The sequence below is a fragment of the Panicum hallii genome, chromosome 9, assembly GCF_002211085.1.
Source record: "Panicum hallii strain FIL2 chromosome 9, PHallii_v3.1, whole genome shotgun sequence".
Classification (NCBI taxonomy): Eukaryota; Viridiplantae; Streptophyta; class Magnoliopsida; order Poales; family Poaceae; genus Panicum; species Panicum hallii.
In genome coordinates, this window is record NC_038050.1 from 9,390,497 (window position 1) to 9,417,182 (window position 26,686).

The window sequence follows — 26,686 nt, forward strand, 5'->3', positions numbered from 1 at the left end:
ACAAGCGGGACCCGCTTGTCAGCTGCCCCGGGCGGAAAAGGGAAGGGAGGCCGAAACGGTGCGCGAGGCTGGGCTGGGCCGGCTCGCGTGGGCTGATCCGCGTGCGGGGAGAGAAAAAGAAGGGGAAGGGAGGAAGTGGACTGGGCCGGGCTGCGTGGGCTGGTGGCCCAGTAGGGGTGTTAGTGATTAGTATTTAGATTTGAATTTGAATGGCTTATCCAAATTCAAATCTCACACAAATGTTTTATCCAATTCGACAAATCCAACCCAACAAGATGCCTTAACCATTCAAATCATATTTATACACAAAAGTTTTTGAAATTCACGATTTTTGTTAAGCAAACCCTACTAATATTCACATGGAATGTTACACATGTAACCCCCATTGTGATTAGCCTAACAGGCAACGACGTAACTGTAGTAACTACGCAGTACTGTTAATTACAATCAACATCAATAGCATGGTAGAATTCAACTATTCGAGGATAGTTATTGTCGGTACGTACAGACAGGGGTACCTCCTACTGGTGTATCCAGCCCGAAGGGTGCGAGGTTATCCGTAACCTTACACTAAGTTTCTGGGCGACAGGACCTAAGGTCCGGACCTGACAACTAGGGGCACAGTCTCCGGATCTCCTCCCACGTACTAGTAGGTCCGGTGCCTCCACGTGCCTGCAAGGACGAAGTGCTCGGGAACAGACACACACAAAGATTCACACTCACGGGCCAGGAGTTCCTCCCCCAAACTTACAATACATCACACAGTGGACGTAGGGTATTACGCTCAGGCGGCCTGAACTACTCTAAATCCGTGTGTGCTACTCATGTTCATACGCCTCCAGATCGAGCATTCCTTGACTACCCCTAAACTCATCCTAAGCTAGGATTAGGCGGGTGCACTCCGCCACCCGGCTGGAGAAATCCTCCGACGGTTACAGTGGGGCTGTTATTTTACTTTTTTTTTTCCCTATCTATAACACTCTAATTCCTAAGAGCCACATGAGTTTGAAAATTAAATTCCTGAAGTCTGAGCACGTTCGGTTCAGTGATGCAACCAATCCTGCAGTTTCTTTGAAAACCGTCAGGGATGGATGCGTGATTGCTAAATCTGCGATCCATCACTAACAAATATTCTGCCGGCAGTAGAATCAGGTCATATCATGATCTTCAGAAGTTCTAAACTGGCCAATATTTCATGGAATTAACAGACGAGTAGAAATTCAAGCAAGCGATTCTTCGAGTAACGAATGGATACTTCAACTACTTCATGAACAATATTAACATGGTTTTCTTCTCAGCTAATAACTAGGCACAATCCATATAAGATGATGAAAGGAAGAACACATCTTCAGTTCTAACTCGGTTTCCTTAGCAACACGCTAACTCTCGGTCATGTTCCGCAGCTTTGTTTGAACCTCCAAACATTCGCTGTGTCTTCGCTTCCAGAACACCAGGGTTAGATAACAGACGGTCTTCTCTTGGTGTTGAGCACCCGCACCGCATTTCCTGTTCTCCCCACCACCATGTTCTCACGCGGAGCTGGGTTGAACATGCCCATACCAGAGGGCACACCAGCTTTCGTCCGAACAGGTGAAACTGCAACTCTTTTACGGATGCTGAAACACAGCCTACCTGCGTTTCCAGGGCTTCCGGCCGGTGCCATTCCCAGCTTCTGCTGTGGTGTGGCCATTTTGTTCCACAGGCCTGGCATTGGAGGAGGGCTTGTGAACTTGCTCCTGCTGCCGAAATCGATTCTCCTCAACTTTCCTTGCATCTGGGGTTGCATAGACTGGTCCACCATGTCCTGCTAGGGGTGTTCCTGGAATGGTACCAAATGATGCAACAGATCTTCTTGGCATGTTAACTAGCGACAGTCGAGATGTTGCTCTCTTTTCATTGAGCACAGACAGATGCTCGCTCGCAGATGGTAGAATTGCCATCGAAGAAAGCCTCTTGGGCTGGATAGGGATTTGTCGGATCACTGGAGTTAGAGATACACGCCTTGCTTTGCCGACAGCCTTAATAGGATCAGCCCCAGAATGTGCTTTGTTCTTCGTCACAGGAATGTTCTCTTTGTTCTGAATCGCGGGTGTCTTACCAAACCTCGATCTAGAAGGGCCTGAAGGTGGTGCATAGCTGTTATTCCTTCCCTGAGGTTGTCTCCGCCTCATAGGAACAAGCGGCGGCCTCGAGGATCTAGCAGAATCCCTAGCAGCCTTCTTTTCGTTACCTATTTCATTTCCAGCTCTCTAATCTGTACAGGAAAGCAAACTTCATGAGCACAGGTTAGAATACACGGATGGCCCAGTCTTTCAGGAATTAGAAAGAACTGACTCTCCTACTTACCCGCTGCTGATAATTTCTGCATGCTTGTTCAGCGTCCCTCACCTGTCACAAAACATATTTTGTGTTAACATTTAATTTCATGACAATACTCAATAGGATATAAATTAATACAATGACATTCGAGGCGATACCTTTTCATTTAGTGTCCGGAAGACATTCTCACGAGAAGCATACTTGAGCTGCATCAACTGCAAGCTTTGATTCAACTGTGCATTTTCCTTCACCTCATGCTGAAGTTTTTCAGTCTGGAATGCACTTCAGTTAAATATAACAGCTTATATCGTGTCATGACTATTCAGTGTGATGGAAGAGTCAAATTACCATCTGCTTGAACTTCAAACTTTCAGCTGGATCTGCTTGCTTACGAGCAGGGCCATGTTCTACAGACCGGACTCTATTGGCAAAATCGAGTGAACAGAGAGTTTCTCCTGAATCTAGAGCTTGGGCTTATCTGCACAAACATTAGAGTCTTGCAATTTCCACCTGTGAAATTCGAACAAATAAGTTTATAACCTTACTTTTTTGTTTAGCCATTCTAGCAAACGAATGAGAACCAATAGAAGGAAATGAATTCTAGAAGCTACAGGTAAAACTTCCTGCAGTTAGCTAAAAAAACATTGCAATTTCTTGGCTAAAAAACTTACCTAATGAGCTTTGCAGCAAATGAGTCAACTTGGAGTTCCTATTTGACAGCAAAAAGGAAATGAAGGCAACTGTGAGACAAGATAATTTAAGCAGCTAAGCATGGTAGATGCCTTAGTATGTGAATAGGACTAACCTGTATAGGATATGGGAACTTTTTGAGGCAAGGGCAGATATAACATCACCCGAGGCAGATAGTGATTTGTTGATGAACTGTGACTCCTTCAACCTATCTCCTTCTACTCCAGTTTTAGCTACTCTTTCACTTCCAGCAAGGTCAACCAACCACATATGGTTTCTGCTCCTCTGATCCGTCACCAAATACTCGCTCCTAACAGTGACCCGAACCAAACTGCAAATAGGATGCAAGTCCAGGTACATAAAATGAGGCAATATCTTTATCTAAATGCTGTAGTAATGACAGTCCTGTGGCAAGTTCACAAATACTGAATCTAAAGGGTAGTGATTAATCTTGAAAAATGAAAGTTTATTCTAGATTATGATCTTGTTAATTGATTAGAATGGATACATAACATGAGGTAAAACACCACAGGCCTACCTGTGGGAGCGGCTACTGAGTTCATTTGCATTGGTTGATCCAACATATCTCTTTTGAGCTCCAAATTTCAGTTTCTCCCACACGCCATCTATGTTATGAACTGGAACCTCAACCAAACCAGGCACCTCTTGTTATCACCATAATTTGATTGGGCCAGAGGATGGGCCGAGAGCAACATGGGCTGAAGGAGATAATCGTGACGGTTTGCGAATCGGCTTCTGTGAGAGCGTATTAAGGGCCGGGATGGCCGTATGTCTAGTAAGGATAGTTTAAATATAGTAAGTTAGAGATTGTATCGTAATCAGTTAGAATTAGTTAAAAAGGTCAAGTCTCCGGGCTATAAATATGTATCATGAGATTCAATAAAAAAGGATTCAATATTCACAACAAACTCTCGGCGCATCACCACCCCTTCCCCAAGGGTTTCTCCAAGGGTTTCTCCAGATAATCGACATGCTGCTCCGATCATGCGTCGTGTCTATCTGTTTATCTTTGTGTTTCTTGTGCTGAAGCTTTGTTGATGGCGAGTAATACTAGTTACCTTAAACGATTACGATACTGCATCAGTTCTTGATAGTATATCGATGCTCCGTTTGCTGTTCGTAATCGTTTAGCTGCCCTTGCGCGCGATCCCAGGTGCAAGGGCAGCACCTTGCTCTGTTCTCGGCTAGTAGATCTAATCTGTTATGGTAATTCTTTGTACTACAAGAATTTGTTTTAATATCCGTATGATTAGGCCCTTCAAACAGGTTGAATGTTCCGGCTGCATGTTTGGTGCTTTATGGTAACCTAAGGAGGGATTGTTCCGGGAATTGGCTTATTAGTTGGTTTTTAGGCCTCTTTTTAGGTTAGCGTCTTGTTAGCTCTCATGCTTGTTAGGCTTAACCATGCGGAGGATGTTCCGGTAACACGATAAAGACTTTTACTGTCGTAGATTGGATTAGTTTGGTAATTACGGAGCAGGCTTCTATCTTTTCCATCGGATTCGTACGGACTCGAATATTAGTAGATCCGATCTGTTAAACGGGTACAATCGGCTTCTTTCAGCCAATTTTGAGGGTTACCCGGAGGTCCGACCTAGTACAAGGACAGGTCCGACCCAGTGCGGAGGCACCATCAGCTCTTCTAGCTGATCTTGGGAGTCATTTTAAGAGCCGATCGCGGCTCGGACTAACGTTTGACGTGGCTGTGCATGCAGGGAAATAACTGATAACGACTTCTACACCTCCCTGATCATGTATAGGTCAAGTGGCGCGCCTAGCATTTCACCAAGCCAGGGCGTGTGCCAGAATTCTGGGCCATTGACCGAGGGACCGGGACCCACCAACCGTCTCGTAAGCCTCCCGGTTTCTCGTGTTGCCTGTCGCTGCTCGCCGGTAGGTTTTGACCGACAACACATTCTGGCACGCCCAGTGGGACCTTTTCGACTAGTTCATCGACTACTTCCTTCGACTACATCGACTACAATCGACTGCATTATCTTCTTCGGCTACATCGACTTCTGCTGTCAAGATGCCGAACGAGAACCCGATTACCTATGAAGAGCTGTCTGATGAGCACAAACAGAAGTATAATGATATAAAGGCTCTCTTTGAAGCCGATCTCATCGGCTCATTCGAAAGGACCCGTCACCACGGAATTAGATGGAAAGGATTTTCATCTAAAGCAGTGCTCGACGAGGTGGATCTGTCTACTCCTACAGAAGAACGCACGCGAGCTCTCCGCCAGGAAGTCAACTACATGGTGGCTCATTCGTTACATCGACATTCTGAGAGTTTGGTAAACACCCTTGAGCGCGTCGCGGTATGTGTAGTGCAAGAGATTATGAAATACGAGTACTCTCCGACAGGACCTGCTTTAGGGAGTCACAAAAGGGAGTTGCCTTCTCAAGCCAGGCCACCAGTACCTTATGCATTTTCAGCTCCAGAGCAACATAGTTCTCCAGCATACGTCATATAGAAGGTAGGAGGTGACCCTGCGGATCACCAATTCTTCAGTGAACCCCCCAAGGAGGTACCGCATGGGTATGTTTGTGCGTATATACCGGATGGCGGTAACCGGCGCAACCCATGCAGGGAACAAGCGGGGGAACATCTGTAGTCGATGCTGACAAACAGGCATGGCTGGCTACTTACGCGACAGGGCCGAGTCACGAAGGTACGCATTTGGCCCCAGGAGTTCATACAGTGGATCAAATTAGTGCCATTTTAAGAGATCAATTTGGCATTCTCCCGAGAAGGTGAGCGATCGGCTACACCAAGCCGTATACAAGCGAGTACGACTTGATTCCCCTGCCGCCCAAGTATCGGCTACCTGAGTTTACCAAGTTCAGCAGAGCGGAAGGGTCCAGCTCCATAGAGCACGTGAGCCGATATCTGGCGCAGGTAGGGATGATCTCGGTGTTGGATCCATTGCGAGTGAAGTTTTTCTTGCAGTCTCTCACAGGGCCAGCTTTTGGATGGTACACATCATTGGGTCCTGATTCCATCCGCACCTGGAAGCAGCTAGAGGAATAGTTCCATATACAATATCATTCAGAAGCTGCAGAGGCTGGGATTGCCGATTTGGCATAGATCCGCCAGAAGCGGGGAGAAACGGTGGTGGAATACATCCAGCGTTTTAGAGAAGTTAAGAACCGGTGCTACTCGACTCGGATTTCAGAAAAAGAGGCAGCTGAATTGGCGGCTTTAGGATTGGTAAAACCGATCAGAGATCTGGTTTTCCAGCTGGAGTTCAACTCTTTGGCACATCTGGTGCAGAAAATGACGGTATACGAGCAACGCCACCCAGAACTATACCAAGATGAGTTCAAACGTCAAGTAGTAATGGTTGACGCTGTAGACTCCGAAGATTCTGGGGACGACCAAGAGATAGCAGTTGCGGAGTAGACACGGGGGGCAAAACCCATGTCCTGCAAGTGGGTGAAACAACAAAGACCTTCGAAATGATTTGATTTTGACATGAGCAAGGTCGAACAAATATTTGACTTGCTCTTGAAAGAGAAGCAGTTGAAGTTCCCTGAAAGTTGTAAGATCCCAATAGCTCAAGAGCTCCAGGGGAGATCGTCTTGCAAGTGGCATAACTCTTTCACTCACAGTACCGGTGACTGCAAAGAACTCCGGCGACAGATACAATCGGCTATTGAGCAAGGCCTATTAATCTTGGGGCAGTACGCCATGAAGGTTGATACTCAACCATTCCCGAATGTAAACATAGTGGAAAGGTACGACCGGTCAACACATCGTCAACTGGATTTTACGTTCCATATTAACATGGCAGGACACACATCACGTCAGTATGCAAGGAAGAAGGAGGCCGATTCCGGCGATCGGCCCCAAAAAGAAGAAAGGGACTATATCACCGAAGAGCAGGTGAGACACGTCAGGAATCAACGACCAGTTTCCTCTCATCTTCTGAGAAAGTATGAGTATCAATATCAACAGCGTCTCCAACGCGAGACTGAAGAAGAAGAGTACGAGCGGCGCACCGGGAAACGCCTCAGGAAGCAAGAGGATACGCGAGATCATTGGCATTGCCCGTTCTTCAAGTACTGTTGGGATTCTGGCATGAAACGGTTACCCACTCTTGAGGATTGCCAAAGTGCAAGTCTCAGAAACAAGATGCAAGAAGTGCCTCTATTTTTCAGTGTTTAGGACCAGTGCAGCCCCGCCATGGACAAGCCGAGTCATCACGCATAGGGGGGAACTCAGAAGATGAGGAAGACAAATGTCACCGACCACGCTGGTGCCCTGACGGGCTTAACTGGTCCTAGAAGCGGAGGGTGCAGCGGTTGCGCAGCCTAGAAGAAGCTGAGGCCCATATTTGGAAACATTGAGGAAGGCGCGACCGGATTTGGCGGAGAAATTTCACCGCCCTCAAAAAGTGGAGACGAGTTCTTCTAAGAAGGTGTGGCGTCCAAGGAAGTCGAAAGCCGATGTAAAGACATCGGCTGATGCACACATGGTGTTTGTTCTTCCTGCAGAGTTTCATGCACCAGGCCGTGAGGAGGTGCTAGTAGCTCAGCTTGACTTGGGGCCACGGCCAGTCATATTTGAGAAGCCCCGAGAGAGGAATTACAGGCACCTGAAGGCTTTATACCTCAAGGGTTACATAAACGGCTAGCCTGTCAGCAGGATTTTAGTCGACATAGGAGCAGCAGTTAACATAATACCGTACTTAGTGCTGCGCCGATTGGGGTATTCTATTGGGAATCTAATTAAAACCAACATCGCATTAAGTAACTTTAACGGACAAACTTCGGAGGCGCAATAAGTCCTCAGCGTGGATTTGACGGTAGGAGGCAAGACCGTCCCTACTTTGTTTTTTGTTGTCAACAGCAAGGGCTCGTACACCGTCCTGCTTGGGAGAGATTGGATCCATACCAATTGTTGTATCCCTTCCACAATGCACCAGTGTCTGATTCAATGGGATGGAGATGAAGTAGAAGTGGTCCATGCGGACGATTCCGTTGAAGTTTCACATGCCGCCATGAGTGTCTGGGATGCGGAAGACAAGGAGCCGATATCAGGGATTAGCTTGGAAGGCTGCGACTGTGTCGAAGCTACAAAAAACAGGGTGAGGCTGGTCTTATCCACTGGGCTTACGGAGTAGATGGGGTACCAAAGTTAGATTATGCCAAGGTAACAGGAGTGGTCGATCCCTGCGATCGGCCCCAAAGAATAAGAAGTGAATTTTTTTTATCAACCATGTTACGTCGTTATAATGAGCACAAAGAGGCCCGCTCGGGCAGCAGGCCACATGTTGATTGTAAAGTGACGCAAATTAATGAAAAGAACAAGTTGGCCGGTCCCTGCAATCGGTCGAATTCTTTTACATCATATTCGTTGTTTATTTGCAGTGTCAACTTAATGGATGAAGGAAAACTAGGATACAGATTTACATCTGCTGACGAGTTGGAAGAAATCGAAATTGGTCCTGGGGATAAGCCACGGCCAACATTAATCAGCAAGAAGTTGAATCCAGAGTTGCGAAAGCCGATGATAGTGCTACTGAAAGAATATGCGGACTGTTTTGCTTGGGATTACATAGAGATGCCCAGGTTAGATAGAAGTATTGTTGAACATCGGCTCCCTCTTAAGCCAGGATTTCAGCTGTTCCAGTAACGAGCGCGGCAAATGAAGGCCGAAGTCCTAGAAGAAGTCAAGAAAGAAGTCGAAAAGATGTTAGAAGCAGGCTTCATCAGGCCATGCAGGTATGCTTAATGGATTTCTAGTGTTGTGCCTGTACAGAAGAAGGATGGCCGGTGGCGAGTCTGCGTGGACTTCAGAGATCTCAACAGAGCTACACCAAAGGATGAGTACCCGATGCCAGTTGCGGAGACGTTGATTAATGCAGCTGCTGGTCATAAGATGTTAAGTTTCATGGATGGCAACGCTGGTTATAACCAAATTTTTATGGCCCCAGAGGATATCCATAAGACCGCATTCAGAGTATCAGGTGCAGTGGGATTATTCGAGTATGTGGTCATGACTTTTGAGCTGAAAAATGCTGGTGCTACATACCAACGAGCCATGAATTATATGTTTCATGACTTGATCAGTAAGCTGGTGGAAATCTACATTGATGACGTGGTGGTAAAATCTGCATCGGCTGAGGGGCATTTGGGAGATCTACGGCAAGTTTTGGAACGAACTAGGGAGTTCAGGCTTAGAATGAATCCAAAGAAATGCACTTTTGGTGTATCGGCCGGCCAGTTCTTGGGGTTTCTGGTTCATGAACGAGGAATTGAGATCGGCCTAAAAAGTCAAGAAGCTGTAAGAACAATGGTGCCACCTACTACAAAGAAGGAACTCCAACAACTCATTGGCAAGATCAATTTTGTCAGGAGATTTATTTCCAATCTGTCAGGAAGAATCGAGCCATTCATGGAGTCGGTAAAGATTAAACCCAATGACGAGTTCCGCTGCGGGGCAGAGCAACAACAGGCGTTTGAAGATATCAAAGAGTATTTATCCAAACCGCCCGTGTTAGTCCCACCCCAGCAGGGTAAGCCATTCCATATTTATCTGTCAGTAGGTGACACTTCCATTGCTTCGGTCATCGTACAAGTGCATGATGGCAAGGAGAGAGTTGTTTTTACCTCAGTAGAAGGATGTTAGATGCAGAGACCAGGTACCCCGAAATTGAGAAATTATGCCTTTGTCTATTCTTTACCTGTACGAAACTCCACCACATCTTGCTTTCCGCCGAAACGATTGTCATCTGCAAATCAGATGTTATCAAGCATATGTTGTCGGCCCTGGGGTTGAAAGGCCGACTCGGTAAGTGGATGTTTGATTTATCAGAGTTTGATATCTGGTACCAACCTGTGAAGGCAGTCAAAGGGCAGGCGCTGGCCGACCTCATTGCAGAAAGGACCAGCTCAGACATAGCAGCGCTTTCCATCCGCGCATGAGCAATGTATTTTGGTGGGTCGGTCTATGGAGATGGTTCTGGCATAGGTTTCCTGCTCGTTTCGTCTCGGGGGGCAATATATTCTTTTTCAATCAGATTGCCAACACCTTGCACCAATAATCTAGCCGAGTATGAAGCGGTGCACAAAGGGATGGAATTACTTCTTGAGGCCGGAGCAGAAGCAGAAGAAATTTTCGGGGATTCAAAACTGGTCATCTCTCAGCTCACGGAAGCGTACCGATGCGAGAGTGAGTTGTTGTTTCCCTTGTGGAAACAATGCCAGGAGCTAATGGCCCGGTTCAGATATATAAATTTCTATTGGATACCAAGAGTACAAAATTCGGAGGCCAATGATCTTGCCCAGATGGCTTCAGGTTACAAGGATACGGCGGATGGAGCTGATTTCCCAATAAACCTGCTGGATCAGGGGGATTGGAGAGCCGATATCTTCAATTACTTGAAGGATCCAGCTCGGGGGGCACCTAAGAAGACACGTTACAAAGCCATGAAGTACATCCTGATAGGGGACGACTTGTCCTACAATATGGGGTCAAAAAGCCAAAAAAATAAGTGATTCGTTTTTAGCCGTTATAAAAAGAAAACGGATTCTTGAACCTCTTTCACGCTCATGTCACGTCGAGGTACTGCAGAAAAAAGAACCGCAAAATCTGATCCAATTTTCGTAATCGATTAGTTAACATGGTGGTTAACCGTATTATGAAAGACGGAAAAAAACCATTGGCTTATCAAATTCTCTATCGAGCCATGAAAAAGATTCAACAAAAGATAGAAACAAATCCACTATTGGTTTTACGTCAAGCAATACGTAGAGTAACTCCCAATATAGGAGTAAAAACAAGACGTAATAAAAAAGGATCGACGCGGAAAGTTCCGATTGAAATAGGATCTAAACAAGGAAGAGCACTTGCCATTCGTTGGTTATTAGAAGCATCCCAAAAGCGTCTGGGTCGAAATATGGCTTTCAAATTAAGTTCCGAATTAGTAGATGCTGCCAAAGGGAGTGGGGGTGCCATACACAAAAAGGAAGCGACTTGCTTAAGTGCTTGGGGCCGATTGAATCCAATCAGCTCTTACATGAAGTCCATGAAGGTACGTGTGGTACTTATCAATCAGCTCACAAGATGAAGTCGTTGATTAGACGCTCGGGATATTATTGGCCTGCTATGCTGGAAGATTGCTTCAAGTATTATAAAGGATGCCTGGCCTGTCAAAGGTTGGGAAAAATATAAATAGTACCAACGTCAGCAATGAATCCTATCATCAAACCTTGGCCGTTCAGAGGCTGGGGCATGGACATGATTGCTAAGATTAATCCTCCATCGAGTAAAGGCCATCAGTTTATTTTGGTCATCATGGATTATTTTACCAAGTGGGTAGAGACTGTTCCTATGAAGTCAGTAATATCGAGAGACGTCATCAGTTTCATCAAAGAACACGTTATTCATAGGTTCGGAATTCCTCAGACCATTACAACAGATGGAGGGTCAGTGTTTATATCTGATGAATTCAAAAAGTTTGCTGCCGACATGGGGATTAAATTGATTAGGTCGTCTTCGTACTACGCTCAAGCAAATGGACAAGCCGAAGCGTCCAATCAGAGCTTGATCAAGCTAATCAAAAGGAAGATTGATGAATACCCACGGCGTTGGCATGAAGTATTATCAGAGGCGTTATGGGCTTATCATGTTTCATGCCACGGGGCAACAAGAACCTCACCATATCATTTGGTGTATGGGCAGGAGGCCGTATTACCATGGGAAATTACGACCGGTTCGAGACGGATAGAGTTTCAGAATGATTTGACTGCTGAAGAATATGCCGCTCTGATGAGCGACAATGTGGAAGATATTATGGAACTCAGGCTTTGGTCGCCGGAAAAGATCAAGAAAAATAAGACCAAGGTAGCCCGCGCGTACAATAAAAAGGTTAAACCGAAGGAATTCCAAGTTGGAGATTTAGTATGGGAAGTGGTGCTACCATTGGGAACTAAGGATGCGACATATGGTAAATGTTCTCCAAATTGGCATGGGCCTTATAGAGTTGATCAAGTTCTACCAGGGAATGCATACATGCTTCAAGAATTGGATGGAGTCAAATTTCCGGTAGCTATCAATGGCCAACATCTCAAGAAATATTTTCCGAGCATGTGGGAAGATGAGTGATGAAGCCGATGTAATGCATGAGGCTATAGGCCAACACAATCAGGGTATTTGTGAGGAAAACCGATGTGATACATCAGGCTGCAAGTCAACATGATCGGGTACTTTAAGAGCCGGTGCAGTACATCAGGCTGTAAGGTAGAACAAGATGAACAAGTCAGGTCTGTAAAGAAAAACAGATGCAGGTCCGTGCATGGAGCTAAAGATTGAATAGCCAATGGTAAGCCGTCAACTTTAGAAGCAATAATCGAAACATGCAAGTCCCGGGCTTCGATAAGAAGCAAGGAAGTCGATTACATGTGTCCTATCAAGGTTGGTAGAATGGATTCCACAGCGCAACTCAAACCAGGCAAACTACAGAGGTCTCTTGATCTGGAAAGAAAAGGTTCAACTTCTTTGCGGGTTTTCTTGATAATCATGTTTCTCGACTTGATTTGGACTCGAGGGGAGGTAGTAACAACAGGAGTACGTCTGTTTCATTAAAAAGCCGATTTTGAGGAAGAGTCGGACAAGTTGCTTTGGCACATAGCTAGATGGCGAAAGAAAAAGCTTGGGGTTGAGTCAGACAAATCAAGCAGGTAGACCGATGCTATGCTATCGAACTTTAGAAGATTGGATTCTCAGACATTGGATTACTGAAATAAAAGAGTTCATCTACAACAAATCATTACAAAAGAAGAAGCTGATCTACCGACTCTGTACATAATGGCTGATGACCCTACGAACTACCACCAGTAAGTCCCTAAGCACTTGCGACGCTTGTATGGGAGAGACGCGCTGGTGCCACTGTCGCTGCTGTCATCGCCGCTGCCACCGTTGCTGCTGCTGTTGCCGCCGTCATCGCTGCTATGACCGGCATTGTCGCTGGCGTCCTCACCGTCTTCTGAAGTCGACTATCCGCCGCACAGGAACCCTCCTGCTACCGAGTCGTCATCGGTTGAAGTGTTCTTGGTGTCTTCTTTTGAGGAAAAGAAGAAGTCGTCATCCCAAGGATTATCGTCGCCTTCATCCAGATCCCCATTAAGGAGAATCTGGAGGTCCTCATCGTTGGTCAGTGACTCGTCGTCCTCTGACCAAATGTTGAAGTCCCACTCTTCTGCATCCCAATGCAGAGGAGCGAGAGCTTCGTATGAAGCTACCAAATCAAACTCCGGCGCCGCCTCCCGGGAAGTTTCGGAATCAGGAGAGGTAATGGAGATTATGGAAGAAGTAGAAGAGGAAGAGAAATTGGAGGAGGCAGAGGAAAAGGAAGCCATCGCCAGAGGATGCAGAATGCGTTGGTGCGGTTAATGCACAGAGGAAGGAAATGAATAAAAGTAAATCCGCCGATGCCAGTTTATAAGGGCGGGGATGGAAGGCGAAGCGGCGCTATGACAATTTCCGAGGGAGAAGTCGAAGAGTTGCGTCCGGTGGTTTTGGAGGTAGCGCGCGCGTATAGGCCCTGGAAGCCGAGGGGTTGCGTCCGATGGCATTGGGAGCGGTATGTGCGTGTACAAGCCTTAGAAGCCGAAGAGGTGATGGTTTTGGAATTAGCATTGCTAAAACCAGCGGGGCATGTGTTATCGTCATAATTTGACTGGGCCAGAGGATGGGCCGAGAGCAACATGGGCTGAAGGAGATAATCGTGACGGTTTGCGAATCGGCTTCTGTGCGAGCGTATTAAGGGCCGGGATGGCCGTATGTCTAGTAAGGATAGTTTAAATATAGTAAGTTAGAGATTGTATCGTAATCAGCTAGGATTAGTTAAAAAGGTCAAGTCTCCGGGTTATAAATATGTATCATAAGATTCGATAAAAAAAGGATTCAATATTCACAACGAACTCTCGGCGCAGCGCCACCCCTTCCCCAAGGGTTTCTCCACATGATCGGGGTAGCGTCGTGTCTATCTATTTATCTTTGTGTTTCTCGTGCTGAAGCGTTGTTGATGGCGAGTAACACTAGTTATCTTAAACAATTACGATATTACATCAGTTCTTGATAGTATATCGATGCTCCGCTTGCTGTTCGTAATCATTTAGCTGCCCTTGCGCGCGATCCCAGGTGCAAGGGCAGCACCTTACTCTGTTCTCGGCTACTAGATCTAATCTGTTATGGTAATTCTTTGTACTACAAGAATTTAGTTTAATATCCGTATGATTAGACCCTTCAAACAGGTTGAATGTTCCGGCTGCATGTTTGGTACTTTATGGTAACCTAAGGAGGGATTGTTCCGGGAATTGGCTTATTAGTTGGTTTTTAGGCCTCTTTTTAGGTTAGCGTCTTGTTAGCTCTCATGCTTGTTAGGCTTAATGTGACGCCCCGAAAATTAATTTAACTAAATCATGCGCTAGAGTAATTCGTAGAAACGGTTCGACGTCAAAACCCTAACCCTAACCGGATCGCCGTCCCGTTCCGCATCGCTCGCGACCGCCCGCCGTGATTAGAGCCGGCGCGACCTCTTTTCTTTTTCTCCTCGCGCGAATACCGCGCGCGTGGCCGACCGGCCGCGGCTGCGGCCGCGATTGGCGCCGACGCGTTTTCCTTTTTCCCTCGCTGTTCTCCTCGCACTGCGCGCTTCCCCGCGCGTGGCCGACCGGCCGCGGTCACCGCCGCGACCGGCGCCGGCACTTCTCCCCTCCCCTCTTTTTCTTTTCTCTCTTTCTCCCTAATTCTTTTCTTTTTTTTTTCCTTTTTCCTTTTCTCCCTTTTCTTTCTTTCTTCCCTCCCTTTTCTTTTCTCCCTCCTTCCTTCCTGCCCCTCCCTCTTTTCCCTCTGCTCCCGAGCGCCACACGTCGCGCGCTGCCGTGCCGCGCACGCGCTCGCCCCCGCGTGCCCCGCGTGGCCGTGCGCCACGCCGTGCGCCGCGCCGTGCCCGCGCCCCGCTCTGGCCCGCGCCTCGCCGCGCCGCGCGCGCACGCGCCGCGCCGCCCGCCGTCGCTGCGCCCCGCGACGCCGTGTCGACCGCCGCTGCCGCGTCCTCCCTCGCCACTGCTCCCACGTGCGCACGCCGCACCGCCCTGTTCCCCGGCCGCACACGCCGCCGTACGCGCACGCGCCGCTGAGCCGCGCACGCGCACGCGTCCGGCCCACGCGCCCGCACTGCACAGCCGCCGCCCCGCCGCCGCTGGCGCCCCGCCTCGCCGCTCGCGCCGTCGCCTGTGCCGCGCAGCCCCCGGCCCCTCCTCCCCCACGTGCTAGACGCCGCCCTCGGCGCTGGCGCCTTGCTGCACGCCACGACGCGACTCCGGGCGCCATTAATGGCCGTCCTGAAGCCGCTCCGCCGGCCACCACCCGCCGCCCGCTCGGCCGCCTATAAATAGGCCCCCCGGCACCCTCGGCACCCCCACAACCTGCCACGCCGCCTAGCCCTTCACCTCCCCACGCCCAGCGCCGCCCCGCCAAGCTCCCGCGGCCACCACCGCCGGCCCCCGCCGCCCCGCTCCCACGCGCTGCCCCGGCCCGAGGTGAGGCCGGGAACTGGTTTCCCGTACCCCCCTCCTCCTTTTCCCCCACCCCCGGACCGCCGTCGAACCCCGGGCCGGCCGGATTGGGCCGCCGCCGGTGCCCTGTTTCTCCCCCTCCTCTGTTTCAACCGGCAAGAGGAGGAAGAAGGGGCGTTTTTGCCCAAACCCCCTCCCTTTTCCGGTTTTTCCCCAAAAACCCCCTCCTTCCTATGAGCACTCCCCTATTCACTCCCCTTTTGCAAAAGAAACCTCGTACTTTCCATTAATTCAATTTGAACCCTCTAATATTTGAACCTAGATACACTTGACACTCTTTAGCATGCCCCGAGAATTTATAGGATTTACAAAAAAGCCCTCGCTCTTTCCAGATACTTACGAATAAACCCCTAGAGCCCTGTTTAACCACCCGAACCCCCTTTAGCTCGTCATTTTATGTGCGAAACGACCTCCGATTGACCCGAAACTTTACCACGCCTTTTCTAGTATAGTTTTAGCCGTGCCATTAAGAAACCACCCAAAGATATCGCCCCTAACCCCGTAACTAAATTATTTCCGATTCTAGCCCAACGATAAAAGCTTTTAGTCCTTTCGCTTGATTGTATGTCTGTTTGTTTGCGTCGTAGGACACGGAGTGAACGAAGAAGTTCCCGACTACGACCAAGCAACCGAGGACCAGTTCTGCGACCCCGAACCCGAAGGACAGTGCTTCGATCAGGACCTCCCGCAAGGGTTTGACGATGGCAAGTTCAATCCTGCCCTTTGATGCATGTCTCTGTCCTAGTTTTTTTTTATAAAATTAACCCAGTGGCCTGTTTTACAAAATTGCATGGTTTTGCATGTTGAGAACATGGTAAGATAGCCACCTTACTTGTGATAACCATACCTTGACCACCTGGTTTTGCAAAGAATGTGTGTGTACGTGTGGGAAGGGATAAAGTGTGGTTTTGAAAAGTGAGTTAGACGGGATGGATGGCATTCTGTGTGAATTGCCGTTGGTATGCTCGTACCTGTGTGGTTGAGCGTGGAAGGGAGATGTCTATCCTGTCACCCCTAAGGACCGAGTTGATGTGTCATCTCACCTAGCTTCCTGTCGTGCAAACCACTTGACCGTTGTATGGGCAACGGTTTGGCCTAGCCCCACTAGTTAGTCTGATAGCCATCAGGAGGGCTGGGAGCAACGGGTGAACAAGGAGACGGGATAAGCTCTGTGTGACTTATGTCCCGGTTAAACCTCGGTGTTAGGTCGAATGACCCCTTGATAGATCCCGTGGTGGCTAGTCAGGTCTAGCTAAGGTGGGTAAGGGCTTTGATGGGATCTGCACCGGCACTAAGGTGTTCGTGCTGTGGTACCCCACCTGTGGGTAAAGTTGCACACCTCTGCAGAGTTAAAATCTATTCGAATAGCCGTGCCCACGGTACTGGGCAAGTTACGGTGTGGTCACATAACTAGTGTTTTTCTCTGGGATGGATGGGCGGGCGTGAGTTGTTTGGAAAGTGTCCGGCAGATGTGCTGTGTGCTACGGCGGACGGGGAGTCTGGTAGCAATTTAAAACGTGGATCCTGCGTGGATCCACATCGTGTGTTCTTTGATACTTGAAAACTTATTTCGAAAATGCTTTCCAAAACGAATCCTTGCATATAACCGAGCTTTCCGCAAATAAACCCTAACTCCATCCTTGAATATTTCCTGTGCATTTAATTCTATTGTACCCCCTCCGTGGGTGTGATTGGACTTGCTGAGTACGTTCGTACTCACCCCATTCTTACTTTTACAGTGGAAGACCCCGACTACATCCCTGAAGACGTTGAATAGGGTTCCGTCCTGCACCCAGTCTTGCCTGTGGGTGAGGTCACTGTTGGAGCTCCGCATGGCGCAAGACTCTGACGACCCCTTTTTCGTAGTTAGTGTAGTAGTATGGGTTTTTGTTGTGATCCTCGCGATAGTGGCGCTTCACTGCCCATTGCTGCGAAGAGTTGTACGGTGATGTATCATCTGATGTAATAAAAGTGTTATCAGCCTCCTGGAACTGATAAAGTAACACTTTTAAGTCTTCCCTGATGGGGGGAACGCTTCAGGTGGTATCAGAGCCGTAGGCTGGCCGTAGGACGTGACCCTAGGAGCGAGACCCCTTTTCAGGCCCTAGAACTTGTCCCGATTTAGAAATTTTCTACAAACACTCACCACTGGTCTTTGCCTTGTTCCAGATGGCTCGCAATGGATGGGTTAACGGAGTCTGCCACGCAGAGCCCGGCCTCCCCAAGTTACTATTGCTCAGCCTGGAACGTGTTGGGATTATGGAACCACCGGAGTATGCCTACCGTGAGTACGTCGCCGGAGGCACCCTTCGGTGCGACATGATGGTTTTTGTGGAGAGAAGCACCCGCTACCCTGATGTGGACCCTTGGTTCATCTCCACCACTGGCTTTCGCTTCCCCGACACCTACCGAAAAGCCGCCCGTAAAGCCCTGCGACGGCTGCGTGTGCTCTACAGGCACCACCTTCAGCGGACTCCTATGGGATTCTTCCCACCCACTGAAGGAAGAGGATGCACTTGGATTGCCCGTATGAGAGGACTTGGACGAGAAGAAGAAGACCTAGAAGATACGGTCTCCCACCTATCCATCTACCATACTGGCTTGGATGCACTGTGCCGCGAACAGGCGGCACAACTGAAGCAGCTAATCCGTGGAATTGAAAAGATAACCCAGGAGCTGGAGGAACAACGGACAAGAGCCGCAAGTGCCGAGTATTCCTTAGCCGCCCTCCAAGCCCAGATGCAAGAATACAAGAGCCGCAACGGAATAGGTGGATGGATAGAGGAAGAAGAAGAAGAAGAACCCATGGAAACCCATTGGGATAAAGGTACTCAGACCGAAGACGAGGAGATGGATCGAAGTCTCCCAATAAAGAAGCGCCCTATCAGGACCGAGGAAGAATCCCCATGATAGGATTATGTGACGCCCTGAAAATTCACCAAATTAAAACACGCGCTAGGGTGTTTCGTGTAAAAACCACTCGTCGTCGAAACCCTAGCCCTGACCTCCCTCCGTTTCCCCACTGACAGCCGACGCATCCCGCACCGCGCACGCGCGACCGCTTTGCCGCAATCAGCGCCGGCGCGATGCTATTCTTCCCGCACAGCGCGCGGACGGCGCACGCGCGTGGCCGACCAACCGCGGTCGCCGCCGCAATTGGCGCCGACGCATTTTCCTTTTCCCTCGCCGTCCTCCTCGCGCAGCGCGCACGCGTCGCGCGCGCGAATCCCGCCGGCACGCGTCATTCTTTCTCTTCTCCCCCTTTTTCTTTTCTTTTCCTTTTCTCCTTTTTTCCTTCCCATTTCTTTTTCTCTTCTCTTTTCCTTTCTCCCCTTTTCTCTTCTTCTTCTTTTCCCCTTTCTCTTTTCCTTTCTTCCCTCCTCTTCTCCCTGTTTCCCCCTCCTCTCTCTGCTCCCGAGCACCACCGGCCCTTGCCTCCCGGGCCACGCCACCACACCCCCCTCTCTTCCCTCGCGCACGCGCCCTCGCGCTCCCGCCCTCACGCGCACGCCGCCGTACGCGCGCACACCGCCGGAACGCGCGCGCACGCGCACGCGCACGCACACGGCCACGGCATGCCCGCGCAACCGCGTGGCTCGCCGGCACCCCGCCACTGCCGCCCCGGCCTCGCCGCCCGCGTCGCGCTGCCCGCCGCTCGCGCTCCGCCTCGGGCCCGCGCCACGCCGCGCCCCACGCGCACGCACGCGCTCTGTTCCCGCGCGTGCCGAGCCACCCGTCGCTGCCCCGCCCCGCCGCGCGCGCGCCGTCGTCCTGTGCCGCACAGCGCCACTCCACGTGCTCGCACCGTCACGTCGCCCCGGCCTCGCTGCCCGCGCCGCCGCTCGACGACACGAACGCCACGACGCGGCCGCCATTAAGGCGCCCCGCGCCGCTCGCCGGCCCTCCCCACCGGCCTCCACCGCCCACCGCCTCGGCCGCCTATAAATAGGGCCGAGGGGCATCCCCAGCACCTCACCACCGCCACCGCCCGCTCAGACCCTCGCCCCCCCTTGCTCCTGCGCCGCCGCCGCACATCGCTCGGCCGCCGCCCGCTGCCCGCCGTCGCCCGGCCCCCTCACTCCACCTCGGCCCAAGGTGAGGCCGGGGATGGGATCCCCGTGCCCCCCTCTCTCTCATCCCCCATACCCCCGAGCCGCCCTTGGCCCTGCCCGGCCGGATTGGGCCGCCGCCGGCGCCCCTCCCACCCCTCCTCTGTTCTGTGCGGGGAGAGGAGGAAGAAGGGGCGTTTTTGCCCAAAACCCCCCTCTTTTCCCTGTTTTTCCCCAAAAACCCCCTCCCTCCCATGAACACTCCCCTATTCACTCCCTTTTTGCAAAAGAAACCCCGTTCTTCCTATTAATTCAAATTGAACCCTCCAATACTTGAACCTAGAAACACTTGACACCCTTTAGCATGCCCCAAGTATTTCTAAGATTTACAAAAAGGTCCTTGCCCTTTTCAGAGAGTTACGAATAAGCCCTGGAACCCTGTTTAACCACCCGAAACCCCTTTACCTCGTCATTTTATGTGCGAAACGACCTCCGATCGACCCGAAACTTTGCCACGCCCTTTCTAGTATAGTTCTAGGCATGCCATTAAGAAACCGCCCAAAAATATTACCCCTACCTCTGTAACTAAATTATTTCCGATTCGAGCTCAACGGTAAAAGCTGTTAGTTCTTGCGCTTGATTGTATGCCTGTTTGTTTGCGTCGTAGGACACGGAGTGAACGAAGGAGTTCTTGACTGCGGCCAGGCAACCGAGGACCAGTTCTGCGACCCCGAACCCGAGGGATAGTGCTTCGACCAGGACCTCCCGCAAGGTCTTGACGATGGCAAGTTCAATTCCGCCCTTTGATGCATATTTTTGTCCTAGTTTTTATAAACACAACCCAGTGGCCCGTTTTATAAAATTGCATGGTTTTGCGTGCTGAAAACCTGGTAGGATAGCCACCCCCGTTTGTGACAACCATACCTTGACCACTTGATTTTGCAAAGAAAGTGTGTGTGTGCGTGTGGGAAGGGATAAAATGTGGTTTTGGAAAAGTGAGTCAGACGGGATGGATGGCATTTCTGTGTGAAATGCCGTTGGTGTGCTCGTACCTGTGTGGTTGAGCGTGAAAGGGAGATATCCATCTTGTCACCCCTAAAGACCGAGTTGATGTGTCGTCTCACCTAGCTTCCTGACGTGCAAACCACTTGACCGTTGTATGGGCAACGGCTTGGCCTAACCCCACTAGTTAGTCTGATAGCCATCAGGAGAGCTGGGAGCAACGGGTGATCAAGGAGACGGGATAAGCTCTGTGTGACTTATGCCCCGATTAAACCTCGGTGTTAGGTCGAATGACCCCTTGATAGATCCCGTGGTGGCTAGTCAGGTCTAGCTAAGGTGGGTAAGGGCTTCGATGGGATCTGCACCGGCACTAAGGTGTTCGTGCTGCGGTACCCCACCTGTGGGTAAAGTTGCACACCTCTGCAGAGTTAAAATCTATTCGAATAGCCGTGCCCACGGTACTGGGCAAGTTACGGTGTGGTCACATAACTAGTGTTTTTCTCTGGGATGGATGGGCGGGCGTGAGTTGTTTGGAAAATGTCCAGCAGATGTGCTGTGTGCTACGGCGGACGGGGAGTCTGGTAGCGATTTAAAACGTGGATCCTGTGTGGATCCACATCGTGTGTTCTTTGATACTTGAAAACTTATTTTGAAAATGCTTTCCAAAACGAATCCTTGCATATAACCGAGCCTTCCGCAAATAAACCCTAACTCCATCCTTGAATATTTCCTGTGCATTTAATTCTGTTGTACCCCCTCCGTGGGTGTGATTGGACTTGCTGAGTACGTTCGTACTCACCCCATTCTTACTTTTACAGTGGAAGACCCCGACTACATCCCTGAAGACGTTGAATAGGGTTCCGTCCTGCACCCAGTCTTGCCTGTGGGTGAGGTCACCGTTGGAGCTCCGCATGGCGCAAGACTCTGACGACCCCTTTTTCGTAGTTAGTGTAGTAGTATGGGTTTTTGTTGTGATCCTCGCGATAGTGGCGCTTCACTGCCCATTGCCGCGAAGAGTTGTACGGTGATGTATCATCTGATGTAATAAAAGTGTTATCAGCCTCCTGGGACTGATAAAGTAACACTTTTAAGTCTTCCCTGATGGGGGGGACGCTTCACTTAACCACGCGTAGGATGTTCCGGTTGCACGGTGAAGACTTTTACTGTCGTAGATTGGATTAGTTTGGTAATTACGGAGCAGGCTTCTATCTTTTCCATGGGATTCGTACGGACATTCGAATATTAGTAGATCCGATCTGTTAAACGGGTACAATCGGCTTCTTTCAGCTGATTTTGAGGGTTACCCGGAGGTCCGACCTATTATAAGGACAGGTCCGACCCAGTGCGGAGGCACCATCGGCTCTTCTAGCCGATCTTGGGAGTCATTTTAAGAGGCGATCACGACTAGGACTAACGTTTGACGTGGCTGTGCATGCAGGGAAATAACTGATAACGACTTCTACACCTCCCTGATCAGGTATAGGTCAGGTGGCACGCCTAACATTTCACCGAGCCAGAGCGTGTGCCGGACTTCTGGGCCGTTGACCGAGGGACCGAGACCCACCAGCCATCTCGAAAGTCTCCCGGCTCCTCGTGTTGCCTGTCGCTGCTCACCGGTGGGCTTTGACCGACAACACCTCTTGAGTTTCATCAGCACTCTGCTTAATATCCAACCTTGGATTGCAACAAGATACCATGCTTCAGCAACAAAAACTTTCTTGTCAAAACGAGAAAGAAATGAAATGTACCTTTTGATTGCTCATTGCTCTCATCAAGCAGATCTCTGATCTTTTGTTGTAAACTTTCAAGATGCTTACAGAAAATGTGTATGCAACACACCCACTTCTCTCCTCTGACATTCTAAACAATTATTTCAAAGCTCTATAATTTACACCCCTATTTTCTGGAACCCCTTCCATTGTGAAAGTTTTCCCAGTTCCTGTTTGTCCATAAGGGAAGATGCATACGTTGAAGCCATCCATCACCGATCTAACAGCAGCCAGAGTCTCTGAAAATACAGCCTCTGAAGAAAAGGATTGGAATGGGGCCAGTTAATTTCATCATCCTTAAACATGTATATGCTACTAAGAATACTAGATAAGTCAACTAGGTACAGTTTCTGTAATATTCAGAAATATACCTTGGTCATCCTGTGGGGGCCAAAAACATGATCAAACTTGAAGGCCTTCCTTTCTTTTTCAGAGGACACGAACTGCAGCTCAGTCTCTTGTGCTGGGTCAATCTCAACCACGGATGGGCATCCAGAGGCGACCCCATCGGAGCTCAGAGGCCTGCACCTGCAGAACACCCTAATGTTCCCCCTCAGCTCAATAAGCTCATTGTACAGGCGCCGCCTGTTTGCGCACTCATCTCTGTACTTCTTCTTCAGGCCATGATATCTAGGTGCACACTCACCAGCACACTTGGCCACCTGCTGCTTGTACCTCTCCACGAGGCTGTTATACTTTTCCCCTACAAACAGCAACGCCCTAACACCATTAATTATAGGAGCCAAAAATGCTTCAAATGCTTAAGCAAGGCATGTGTATGATTGTTTGTGCACCAAGGAAGCGGAGGGCAGTTGGGCGGTCAGGAGTGGTAATCTCCTTCAGCTGCAGCGACAGGATAAAGGAGTTCTCTCCTTGATCTTCAAACTCCTGAAGAAAAGACACCACGAAATCAGAAGTGAACATAGCACCTTTGCTCTTGAAATAAAATTCATCCATAGTAGGCAATCATGAAAGGGGAAATTGACATTTTGCCGCTCAGTTCCATGCGCCGGTTTTTGTAATTCGATTTACCGAGTTGTCAAATTTTACCATCAAGGAAAGGCATGAGCAGAAATCTAAAGAAATTCTCAGTCACCACGGATTGGTCTCCAAAGATCCTCACCTCCATGAAGCTGCGGAGTGCCTCCCCTACTCCTGGGACCGCCGCCTCCTCCTGCTCCATCTCGTCGCTCGCCCTCACCTGACAAACAATTTCCCCACCGTGACACGGGCGCCAACAAAACCCTACTGCGCAGCTGCTACTCGCTACTCGCTACGAGACCAAGAGACCGAACCTGCGGGCTGCTGAGGCGGTGGCGGCGCGGTGTCCGTGTCTCCTCCGATCGCGCATCAATTTGGTGTCGCGGGGTCCGCGCAGTCCACCGCGCCACGCTCATTGTCATCTGACAAGCAAAACACCAGGCCGTGTGAGGCGAGCACGCACACCACGCCCACCCACCCACCCCCGAGGAACACCTACTCCTCGCCCCAGAACTAAGGAACCGTACCTTGCGGTTGCGGCTGCCGCGGCGGAGACGCGGCCGGTGCGGGCGAGGGCGGTGGCGAGGAGGATGCCCCCGCGGCGGCCGGACCCGGCTCCATCGCTGCGACCCGACACGAGTCTCATCTCTAACCGCGGGCGGCTACAAACGATCGGATGGGGAATTTTTCGGATGCGCGAATTTTTCCGGGGATTGCCGACGCCCGAGCCGCGGAGGAGAGGAAGCGGCGGGGATTTCAAATCTCCCGAGGAAGGAAGCCGGAGGGGATGACTTTCCGACCGTTCGTGTTTGGAGCATCCAGCTGTAGATGGCCAGATGAGCTGTGCTAAATGAACCGGCACAGGGCCCGTAAATGTGGACCGGCCCAAGCATGGCCGGCCCGGTCCACCTCGTGCCGCACGTGGCGCGGTTGGGATTTGGCCGTCGGCCCTGTGGACTGTGGCAGCATCCCCAGAGGTCGGATCAGATGGCATCATAAAAGTTTCTCAAAAAAAAAAGATGGCATCATAAAATTCATAATCCACAGTAAAAAATACTGTCACGGCAGTAAGAAAATTTTCTCTTACTGAGATTTTAAGCCCGTCGCTTACCGAAAGATAGCAAAAAGGAAAAGGAATGCAAGAACAGTTTGGCTGCCGCGACAGGTTCAGGCAGGCGCAACATGATAAAACTGCGATCACCAGGATGTGAGGTTCCATTTAAATCTTATAACCCAGTGACAGATTGGCAGATTGCTGTCCATGGCAAATGAAAAGGAAAAAATGTAGCCATAAAGTTTTTTTCAGCTCGGTGCCTTTATTCTCTTTGCCCTAACACATGGATGAACGGTGAGCCCTCCATCTGCATGTCCTGACGCCTGACGGTATCCGGTTCAGATGATGCTGTGAAGCTGAAATATAACCAGGGGTGTAGTTGCATGCTCCAAGCTCATCTCGTTAGCAGGCTGATCTCCAGGAAACACAGGCTGCCAATGAAAGTCACATGATTAAGTATATGCTGCTATCAAGGTGTGAATAGGTTACCGTAAAAGCTCTAATCTAGTAATCTTGTATGAAAAATGCAGTATTCTAGCATAACTACACATATATTCCAAAGATTCCAGCTTAATGCGTTCGATGATTTCGAACATTGCCACTGACTGCATTTATCCAAGTTAACATGTTTACCAAATTTTAGGATTGTAAGATGGCAGCAGGACAGAACAACTGAATCTAGCAAAAGTAGCATGAGCTTTGGTAATTTCTGTGAAGCACTTACTAAATGCAAACCTTTCAGCAGATGCATAAAAAAATCCAAAACTTTCAATTGATGATACTGTGAGCTTGTGAAAACATGCATCTAATCATACTGCCAGAAGTACTAGTACCAGACATAGTACAAAACATATGAATTCAGGGGGGGGGGAACAAAAAGGGCAACATCATTTCAGCTTATATATCAGCACAGCAGCGTCACTAGTCCATCTTTAACTGTTGTTATTAACTTACTATTACAGCAATTCATGACAACACTTACCAGTATGTAGGCTGTGCATGACAAAGATCATGCCGGCACCTCACGTCCCTGGAGGCCATGAGGTCCACCATGTTCCATCAGCTGAACCATCTCGAGGTCCTTCACCACGCTCCCCATGGTCGGCCTCTTCCACGGCTCGTCGGCAGTGCATTCCCGAGCAACGGCGAGCGCGCGCGCCATCTGCTCCCGCCCCAGGCCCGAAGCCGGCAGGCAAGGATCGAACAGCTCGCCCTCCCGACCGTGCGCGACCATCCAGCGCACCCAGCCGACGAGGTCCCCGCCCCCTTCCTCCACCTCCTGCCCCGCAGGCGGCCGCCCCGTGAGCACCTCCAGCACGACGACGCCGAAGCCGTAGACGTCCCCCTTCGCGGTGCACTTCATAGCCAGAGGGTACCCGGGGGGCACGTACCCGAGCGCGCCGCCGGCGACGACGCTGGTCCTGACGTGGGTGTCGTACCCGCGGATGATCCTCGCGAGGCCGAAGCCGGAGACCCTCGGTGCCATGCCCTCGTCCAGCAGGACGTTGCTCGACTTGACGTCCCCGTGGACGGCGTGGAGGGCGAGGCCGTGGTGGAGGAACGCGAGCCCGCAGGCGGCGCCGAGGCAGATCCCGAGGCGATGCCGCCATCCGATCGCTCGACGGGACGTCCTCGCCTGCTGGTTTCGCAGCCACGACTCGAGGCTCCCGTGGCGCATGTGCTCGGAGATCAGGAAGTGCTCGTCGCGAAGAGCACTGTAGCCGAGCAGGGGAACGAGGTTCGGATGCTCCACCTTCACAATGGCATCCATTTCGGCCACGAACTGGCTTTTGCAGACGAAGCGGTGGCTACCAGGGCGGAGCCTCTTGAACGCAGCTCGCCGCCCATCGGGGAGCTCTCCTCCGTAGACAGTCCCAAAGCCGCCGTGTCCTATGACGCGTGCGTCGCTGAGATTATCGGTGGCTTTGAGGATGGCATCGTACGGGGTGACCCACCGCGCTGCACGCTCAGAGCCAGAGGTGGCAAGATCGGTGGTGCCCAATGGTTCGCATGGGGATGGGGGTGGGGGTGGCTTGTCTCCTAGGGACTCATTGCTTGAGGTGGGCTCAACCTCAACTGCAGCCTCGGATTCACCGGCAGGTGCAAGAGGCAGTGGCCTGCTTCTATTCTACAGCTTGCATCCCACATAAACCACCAGCAGAATCACGGTTAAGACGGTGGCGCAAGCAATGGCCACTGCTCTTAAGGCTG

At 50.3% G+C, this 26,686-nt stretch overlaps 1 pseudogene; it reads right to left on the minus strand.

The window, feature by feature from the left end:
- Positions 1 to 1,260: 1,260 nt before the first annotated feature.
- Positions 1,261 to 24,215, minus strand: LOC112876072 (annotated as a pseudogene).
- Between the last annotated feature and the right edge of the window lie 2,471 nt (positions 24,216 to 26,686).